Here is a 9,644-nt window from a genome sequence, read left to right on the forward strand (position 1 = left end):
TGGGTCGGACTGGCGTGACAGGATGGACGTCCCCTGTAGTCAAATCATCTCCCTTCACGGTGTCCTTGTTGTTGTTGTTGTCGCCGTCTCGGGTAATTTCAGCTGGTAACAGGACGAGGATAAGACAATAAGTTCACGAACATCTTTTCTTTTTTCGGTTTTTAAAACAAGCGTGTAGCGCTGATTTAGTTCTACCGTAACTTTCCTGGCTTATACAGATGAGTCATTTCATAAGTCCTACCCGCTTTAATGATCAGACGTTCGGCTTGTTCGCTTCTGCGCTTGACAGCGTTGCTGCCTTTTGTTCCCAGCGTGTGAAGTCAGGAAAGACGTAGTTTGGCGATACGTATCGTGGTGTTCAAGTGAAATCGATACCTACCGATACCTCGGATCCCGCTGTAGTGTGTAGGGACGGTGCATAGTTTGGAGCTGTTGAATATAAAATATTGGAAGCTGTCAAAAATCTCTTGTGTCTGACAATAATTGGGTGTATTACGGTGTGGTTGGAGGATCAGCAGTGGGCACTGTACCTATTTGCATCGGTATTTTTGGGATCGGTTCATGTAACAGCATACTGTACGTCCTGATTAGAAGAGCCAGCCGTTTAATTGATGCCACGGTTAGGGGGGAGGGAGACTTAAGTTCAAAGGGGATATTCCTCATCTGCTAACATTTAGGTAAGTTTTTATTTAGCAGGGGGATGAAATGAGATGAATCAGTAGCTGTGCCACTACGTACTGCAGAAATATTTAACTTATGGTTTGAAGTTAGGGAAGGTTTGCAAAGAAATAAATGCCAAAGGTTGGAGTATAACTTCTGGACTGCTCCAGGTAAGAACTTTGGATATAATATATATTGCAGTCCCTGTTCTGGCGGCAGCAGGCTTAAATGTAATGCAGGCTGCTAAGGTACAGCTAGCAGGGTAGCAGATCAGCACCAGCTAACTGCACAGGTGTCTACTTCTAGTAGTCTTGCGTATACACTTGCTCGCTCTTGCTTGTGTGCTCGCTCTTTCCCCCTTTTTGTTTGTTCCTTACGCTCTAATTTGTGCCAAGAAGACTTCTCAGATACATAATTCCTTTTGTTGCATTGTAATGGATTCTTATTTTGCGTAAGAAGGTGTCATGTTTGTGGCCTGCTTTAGTTCTGCTTTCCTCTTTGTTTTTTTTCCCTAAGCAAAAAGTCAGAGTACAGCTTATTCAACTGTCTCAGCACACTGATGTGTGCTCCCTTGTTCGGGCATCCTTTGATATCATGCTAGCTGGGTCCTAAAGCCTTCTTCACAGGAGGTCTTAGATTGCATAGAGTGGCAATTTAAGCGGAGTTTTTGGTGAAAGGTCAGGACAGACAGCCTTGCCAAATAACTCCGATGAGTGTGTTCAGCTACTGACAAGTTTTTAGAAGAATGTGTGAATAAGATGCCTTAAGAGGACATCCGAAGGCTAAAGGGAGTTCTGTGAAGTCTTCCTGGAAATTTCAGCTTTTTTCTAGCAATAAAATGAGATGTAATGTGCATTACCAAGAGAGAAAAAAGGTAGTGCACACTGGGGCCGAGCAAGGAGCCTCACTAGGCAGTGGAGCTGGTATGTTAGTTTATATTCTTAAATTCACTTTGACTGATCTTGCCCTCCTTTGCCGTGCAGTCTGCATGGTCTAGTAAATGAGATTACTGTCAGTGTGCTAGCAGGTGGTGCTAGTTTTAAGAGAATATAGAATGTTAATAGAGAGCAAATTTTGAATTGCACAAGTTTTTCCAGAAACAAATGATTCTTCTCATTCGGTCAGGGAAAATTGGACTGTTTAATCTGTGTGCTTGTATGTAACCGGCTGAATGCAGAGTACTTGCTAAAAAACGTTTGATTAGGTAGCATATTCAAAGAGAATTGCAGGATTCTTTAAACCACTGTATTATATAAGGCATATGAGGATTGCCTGGCAGTTTTTACTAGTGGCAAAATAATGGGAGTGTTACCAATATTTATGCCCAGTAAACAAAGTGTTGAAGAGCGAATAGGGAAAAACATTGAATTTGATGCTTGTAGTTCAGTGTTGCCTGTTGGTTCATGATTGAATAAAGCTTGAAATGGCTCAGTGTTTTATAATAAAGATTTTCCTTAGTATAGTGTTAAATTTGTAAAAAATAAAAAAAAAATTCACTAGGGCAATTATAACATTTTTTTTACTGTCAAAATATTGTGAAGTGGTTGTGGATAAGATAAAGGCTCATATTACAGAGCTCCATTGCTTTGTATAGGAAAGGTACATGGTCCATCATCAAGAAAATATGCAAGCTGTAAACGTTGGGCTAATATGACTAATCAGTGTATTGATCTGATTCGTTCAAAAAATGGTTTTTCTCTTTGAGAACAGATTTGCTTTAAAATTTGGCAATAGTTTCTTGAACCAAAGTTATTCAAATAGCTTTGTAAACAGTTGTTCTTATGATTAAAGTTAACATGTGAATGTGCCAGCTTACTTGAACCTTGGGGAATAAAAGCATCTATTTATAGGTACCACATAATGCAGTATCTTGCCTCCGTGTCCTGTCCCTAAGCTGGAAGAACACCTCTGCAGTAAGAGGACCGATACAGTCAGCATAGCCCTGCAGTCCATAGTTTCTCTTCTAAGATGGACAGCTGGAGTTTCAGATGTGCATCCGAGATGTATTTAATTAAGTAGACGTTAGACTTAGACCTTCAAAATAATGAGTGGATATGAGACGAAAATTTTCCACCGCTGTGGACCTGGGCTGGATTTTAAAGGATGAAATGGGACTAGAAAAGGCTATCTGTCACTTAGGCCACCTTACTTTAATAGAAGTACTGTAGCTTTAATGTTAATATAATTGCTTCTTACTGCTATCCAATGAGAAGTTAGCAGCAGTGAAGACTTACTCTTATATAAAGCTCTTTTTTTAATGAGATTACAGCCTGATAACGATCTCTATAGGTAAATTTAGGAACTGCTTAAGTTCCTGCCTCTTGTAAATACAAAATATAGTTGTCAAAATAATTTTCTGTTTTCCCTGATTTGCTTTAATTTCTTTAAAGTACACTATTAATAAATTTATTTGAACTGTTCATAATGTCTTTATTGCAGATTCAATGTAGCTAATGTTTAGTCACCATTTTAATTAATGGATATTTAATTATAGGCTGGGCTGAGAATTTTTTTATGGCTCAACACACCCCAAGGGGCAAAGTTCTGAAAAATTCTGCAACGTTAAATAGAATATCTCAGATGAGCACTGGGGAGAGGGAAAGGGTTTCTTTCTTCAGCTTGTTTACTTTGACTATTTGACAGCACATTGTGTATGATCACTCTTGTGGTTTTTCTTGAATAACTGGTCACTTTCTGCTTTAGTTTGGGCTTTTCCTTGTGGTAACAGGGAGGAAAGGCATAAAGCTTCCTGACAGTTTGTGGTTTTGCTGAAGCTTGTATTAAAATTTCTTTGCATTCATTGTAGGTGAAGTAGCTGTATACATTGTAGCAATATGTATAGTTAAGGTTGCCCCACACTTTCCTTTGTAAGATCCTTTTCTGAGTTGCTTATTTGCCAGATGTTAGCTGTGTGGCCTGAAAAATTCACTAATATCTACTAAAACAGTTCAGCCACTTCTGGAACAAGGCTAACAATATTATTTTGTCTGTATCAAAAAAAAGAGAGACATTTAAAAACAGTTTCACTGAGAAGCTCTATGCATAGGAGAAAGCTCTTGTAGTGTTGTACAGGGCTTGCTTGCTTTGGTAGGAGGTGTTGTTTCATTTGTTTGCTTTTTGGTTTGCACATCTGTTTAGTTTTTAACATCATCAGAATTAAGTTTGCAAAATCAAGGACTCAGGAAATGCCAGCGTTAAAGCTGCTCTTGCACATGCATGTATTATGAAAGTCTGCAGCTACCACTGTCACACTTTCGATGCGATTCCTGCATTGAAATAACTTTAATGTTTTTTACAAAGCTTTTTATATGTGATTTTTTTTTTCTTTTACAGTAATGACTGGAGGTTCCTACCAAGTAGTTTCCAGCACCATATGATACTTTAAAAGCTTTGAGAGTCATTGCTTTGAAGAACCTAATATAGGTTAAGGCCCTGATCTTGCAGATGTGTTTTAATAACTTTGCGTCCCTGAGTAGTTTTGTTGAGTTGGTTAGGACTATTAATACATGTGTTGGTAGAATCAGGGCCTAAACTTATGTAAGTCAAGTGTGTGTGTGTGTGTGTGTGTGTGTGTGTGTGTGTGTGTGTTGGGGTTGCAGCCTCAGACATGAAGTAACAGACAGCAGTATGAAGAAATGTGCACTTTTTATACTGAGATAATAGTTTAGGAGTAATGTTCTCTGCTTGTCCTCTCCTTCAGCATTATCAGCTTGACAGTGTTCTGGCAGTCATCTTGTTGGTGATGAGTGAGGAGGACTTTGGAAGAAGGTGAAGTTCTGGCTTTATAGATGAGCTTGATTAAGATATTCCATATGCATAGAAGAAGGCATGAAGATGCAGGTAGAAGAACTGGATGTGGGTGAAGAAGTGAACACAGCATTCGATGTTCTGATAAGCTGATTGAGAAGACAGGTAGGGACTAACTTGTGAAGGGCCCTGAAGTTAAGGGAGAGAAGCCTATATTTAGTCAGATAGAAACATGGGAGGCAGCAGAAAGACTTGGAAAGGGTGATGTTGCTAGGAATATCTACTTTTCTATAGGCAATGAATGAAAAAGCTTGTTGCTAAGATTAAATAAACATGAAAAAGCAAGATCCTGGCATGGTAAAGATGCAAAGTACAGGTGTGGTTGGGAGCTTGGGCCCCACGGAGGAAAAAAAGGCCATATATTTTGAAATGATGTATAAGAAGTATGAGGACCATTTCAATATTTAGTGGACTGTCCCTAGTCTGATGCATCCAGATGATGCCCAGGTTAGAAGTGTAAATGCACAGTATATATTTATATATTTCCCAAGTGTAAGCAAGGGGGACTGAGGACAGTCTGCTGTATGGCGGTAAGGAGGACAACAAGGAGTTGGCCAAATTATGTACAAAATAACAGGATACTCAAAACAGATCAGAAATAGGCTGAGCTGTGTGGTTGGCCTGACTGTCCGGCATAATGAGATGTAGGACTAAAGATGGTGGTTTAAACCATTTGAGCAGAGAACTGATGAGGTATGGACAGGGAAAAGGAAAAGCCAAGTGCTATGTTTCAAATTGACCATGTCAAATCAACTTTCTGTTGTATGCTGCAATATGTACTTAGCTGATTACAGTGTAAACCACTAGGAGGTCTATTTTTGGGGTTGCTGTCTAACATGAAAGTCATTTTTCTTCAAGTTCTATAGAAATGTACTTCATCCTGATTTACAGTAACGTAAATCATAAAGTTTTAGCTCAAGATTTAAAAAAACAAAAAAGATGCATTGAATAACAAGGATGAAAAGGATCTGAATAGTAGAAGACTGCAGGCCAGCTCTTTTGGACCCTTTGCAGCTTGTGGTATGTTATCAGAAACAGGCCTGCACCATGGCACTGTTGTGGTCAGTTATGTAGGACCTGAATTTAAAAACTGTACTTAATTATCAAAGGAACGCTTGAGTACATATGCTGTTGGTAGCAAAAACATCCAAAAGAGCCACACAAGAAACCAGAAGTTTCTTTGCTTTATAAAATGAAGTTCAAGGTAAATTACTGTTGTTGTTTTTATTTGCTCCATAGCAAATTCCACACAGTAAGCATTTCATTTTTCTAATGCAAGTGGGATTTGAAGACCACCTTTATAGTTTGCTTTTTTTTTTTTTTTTAATTCATAGTTTTTAAAAAGTGATTCCAGTGTATCAAAAAAAAATGGGAAGGGAATAAGCTGCATCGTCATTCCCATACTTGTAATTACATAGCACACAAAAATGTAGCTAAGGTTACTTAGCTCTGTATATTTGCAAGTTGCAGGGCATATCCATATACTCTGTAATCAGATTTATCTTTGATCCAGTGGGAATGGAAACATTGGACCATGGCAAACAAGCAAACGTCAGCTGATTACCCACAGCAGCTATTTTTCTGAATAAGTAAAGACAGGAAAAAATCATCACTGTAAGCCCAAATCTTGGGGAGAGCAAACCTAACTTTTACTGTATGTATGTTTTTAAATGGCACTTTCAGAAGTTCTCTTCAATGTGTGGTGGTTAACACAATGTACAGTAAAGTGTTGCTGCTGCTGATGTGCTGCTCAGTAAAGGACAAATGATGCTCACCTCTGTGGTGCTGTTTTAGAGTGCAGTGGAGCAGGCACTGTGAGGTGTGGTGGCCAGAACTCTGTATTTATAAGGTACAACTCTAACTTAGCCAAAGTATTTAATTTAAAAGATAAAACCAAGAGCAGTATTTCCATTTGGCAGAAAAACTGCAAACTGCCTTAATGTCCTTAGATTAAACCACAACAGTATGACAGAGCTAGGAATGATACAGACATGTTAAGATGTTGGTAATTTGCCAGGATTGTTTTTTGTTTTGTTTTTTAAATACGTCTTATATCTTGAGCTCTTCAGGACCTGGTTTACATTTTTCTAAATAGGTTGTGGACTTGCTTCAGCTTTTCTCGTGGACTTTGTCTACCCACATTTCCTTTGCCTACCATCTTCTCTTTCATACCCCATTTTCAAATATTGCAGCTGTTGGTATGACAATTTAATTTATGTTTTTAGATGGTAGAAGTTGAGAGAGAGAGAGAGAGGTAGTTAACTGTGTTAGTCTGAAATCAAGCAGAAGTTAGGGTAGATGTGCCTCTTACAGACTAAATCGGAGATGTATAGCATAAACCAGGGGTGGCACTGGCAACCTTTTGTGTGTGGCATGCCACAGATTGGGGAGGGGGCAGTGGGCACAGTGCCAGGGAGTAAGCGGAGCAGAAGATCACGCAATGAGCAGAAAGCAGGGCAGCAGACTGAGCAAGGGAAAAGGATCAAAGTGGCACTTGGGGAGGAGGAGGGGCTAATATAATTTGTGGTATGCCTGCCAAAGCAGTTGGCTCCCGCTAGCATAAGCTTTTGTGAGCCTGAGCTCACTTCAAGTGCTGTGGAAGGACATGCATAGAACAGTGTATCAAATAGAGAGAGTGATTTGAATACAAAAGACAGTGCAGGAAGGAGAAACAGGAGGGGGAGCAGTTCTGGGAGAAGCAAACAAGTGAAGTTATAAGGCAGTGGTTTTTAACCTTTTTAGACTTGAGGCCCCTCTGGATAGACTTTGGGTACCCCTTGGAAAGTGCCAGCTCTTAGTTTTCACTCTTTTGCCTACAGAAAAGTAAGACAGTTTTTCTCTTGCAAAGAACGTAGAAAGACCACAACTGTATATTTCTGTTTGGAACCTCTGGGTTTATCTTGTGAATCATGTTCATAAACCTAACAGAGGTAATATTGTGTGGCACCCTTTGGAAGGATCTCGTGGCACCTTGGTTAAGATCACTGCACTAGGGACAAAGGCATTACAAAAAATAATACAGGTAAAAAAATCCGATGGCACCCACCAACGAATGTGTCCGCCCAGTCCTTCTTCCCACAAGGGTGGAAGTGAGGTACCAATGTATACAGCCCCCACAACATAGCCTATTGTGCCCTGATCCCACCCTTGGGGGCGGAAGGGCCCGGCACAGCCAGCAGCAACTTCTGCGTGGGGCTGCTGCTGCTGCTTCTGCTGCCAGTGCTACAGGCTTCCACGTCCTGCTCACTCCCAGCAGTGGGTGGGGAAATGGCGGGGGCAGGGCTGCGGCTGGGCAGGAGTGCGGAGCGTGGGGCTAGAGCTGGTGGCAGTCTATTGCCAGCACTCCCTGCACTCATGTGACATGGGAGGGAAGCCCCATGCTGGAGCTGGCTGCCTTCTCTGCCCCAGCCACCTCCAGTGCCTGAGGCTTCCCTCCTGTGCCTGGCCAGTGCAGGGAGTGCTGACTATACAGACTGCCCAGCGAGGGGTGCGCTCCTTGCTGCGATGTGCAGTGCTAGCTGGAGCCAGGCACCAGCACCCCGAGCGTCCCTGTCTGCTGCTGTGCCATGGGGGGGAGCGTGGGGGAGTCCCCACACCCCTTGCACCCTCCCTTGCACCCCACAAACTACTCCACATACCTATGCCCTGGCCCCGTACCCCCAACATACCCTTTTGCCCCCCACACCCACACACTGTACAAGACTAAGAATTTATTTTGAGTTATTATGCAGTCCTCTCTTATATACAGTACACAAACACAGATCATGAAAAAAGTATTTTTTGCAATAAGATGAAAATAGGTTACAGTAGATATTTGACTTCTAGTTTATGATTTGGGGTTTTTTGGTTCTAAGCTGGCAACCCCTATCCCAAAAAGAGTATTTCTGGAGGGCAAGGGGTGGGACTTCCAGTGGCAAAAGTCAGGGGTTATGGGTGGGACTTCCAGTCCCAAGGTAGCAACCGGGGCGCAGGGCAACTATCAAGGGGAGGGGCTACCCTCAAAAGGTCACCAAATCTCATTAAGCAGCCCCCTGCCTGCAATAATTGCCCACCCCTGGGTCAGAGCGTTCTGCCACCAGCTTGTGTGAAAAAGCTAAAACAGTCTTTGTTTATCCTTCCATTAATTAGTCCTTCTCTCCTATTGCAATGTCTCACTTCATACAGATTTCCTTCCTCCTAGATGTGGCTTACTATATGTCTTTGAGATGCGTCTGCCCACAATGTCCCAATCGTACTGTATGTTAACTACTGTAATCTCCTCCTTTACGCGCTTAAATTCAGTTCCTTAAATCTATTCAAAATGCTGTGGCACTGCTGCTGATAGTTTACTTCTATTTATCATTAGAACCCCCTCCTTCAATGTGCCAAAAACGAAATTCTTGTCCTTATTTTCAGAATCTTTCATAACTTAGTTACGTGATTAGATGATGCAAGACAGACTCTTCACTTTGACAATAATGAAAACCTCATTTGTTCATGCACTCTTAGGTATTGATCAGCCCGATAAGCATTGGTCTCTGCTTACCAGCAGTACAGTTTATTTGTAGCCGTGACAGAGGTTACTGTTTCCGCTAACCTGATTTAACCATCCTCTTTCTCAAAGTATGTTTTGCATTTGAATTGCAGTCCCTTTGTGACGGGGACTATTGTTTTCCATATACTTGTACATTTTTGTTCTCAGTAGTGCTGTGACCTCTTAGCCGACAGGCACCACAACAATGTAGATATTAATAATGATAGATTAGAGGTGCGCTGATATATTGGTTGTCTATTGAATTGACACTAATGGCTTTTTTTGGCCATTGTAACCAATAATGTTATTTGATACTTAGGCCTTTTAGCCAGGTCTCCTGGAAGCCTGGGTTTCCTCCTGAGAGCCAGAGTGACCCTGGATACACCCCCTCTCACTGACAGGCCAGGCTGGGCTGGAGGGGAGCACCTGCTGCAGTGTCTCGGGCACTGGCGTGGCATGGGCAGTGGGCTGGGGCAGGCACTGTAAAAGGCTCCAAATGCCACAGACGTGATTGGGGCGGGTAGGGGCATGCAGAGCTGAGCAGCCCAGCCCGACCCAGCATGATTCAACCCATGTTGCCTGGGGGTCCATGCTGAGGGCAGAGCCTGGCAGGGTCTGGGCAGCCTCTCCCTGCTTTGCTTCCCCCCCCCCCCCCCCCCCCACC

General features: G+C 42.0%; 1 protein-coding gene across 3 annotated transcripts in view; it reads left to right on the forward strand.

The window, feature by feature from the left end:
* The window catches only part of ASAP1 (ArfGAP with SH3 domain, ankyrin repeat and PH domain 1), a 286,988-nt gene that overhangs the window by 46,166 nt on the left and 231,178 nt on the right, over positions 1-9,644 (forward strand). The gene's annotated exons all lie outside the window — the stretch shown is intronic.

This window comes from Alligator sinensis, unplaced genomic scaffold (assembly GCF_000455745.1).
Source record: "Alligator sinensis unplaced genomic scaffold, ASM45574v1 scaffold307_1, whole genome shotgun sequence".
NCBI lineage: Eukaryota > Metazoa > Chordata > Crocodylia > Alligatoridae > Alligator > Alligator sinensis.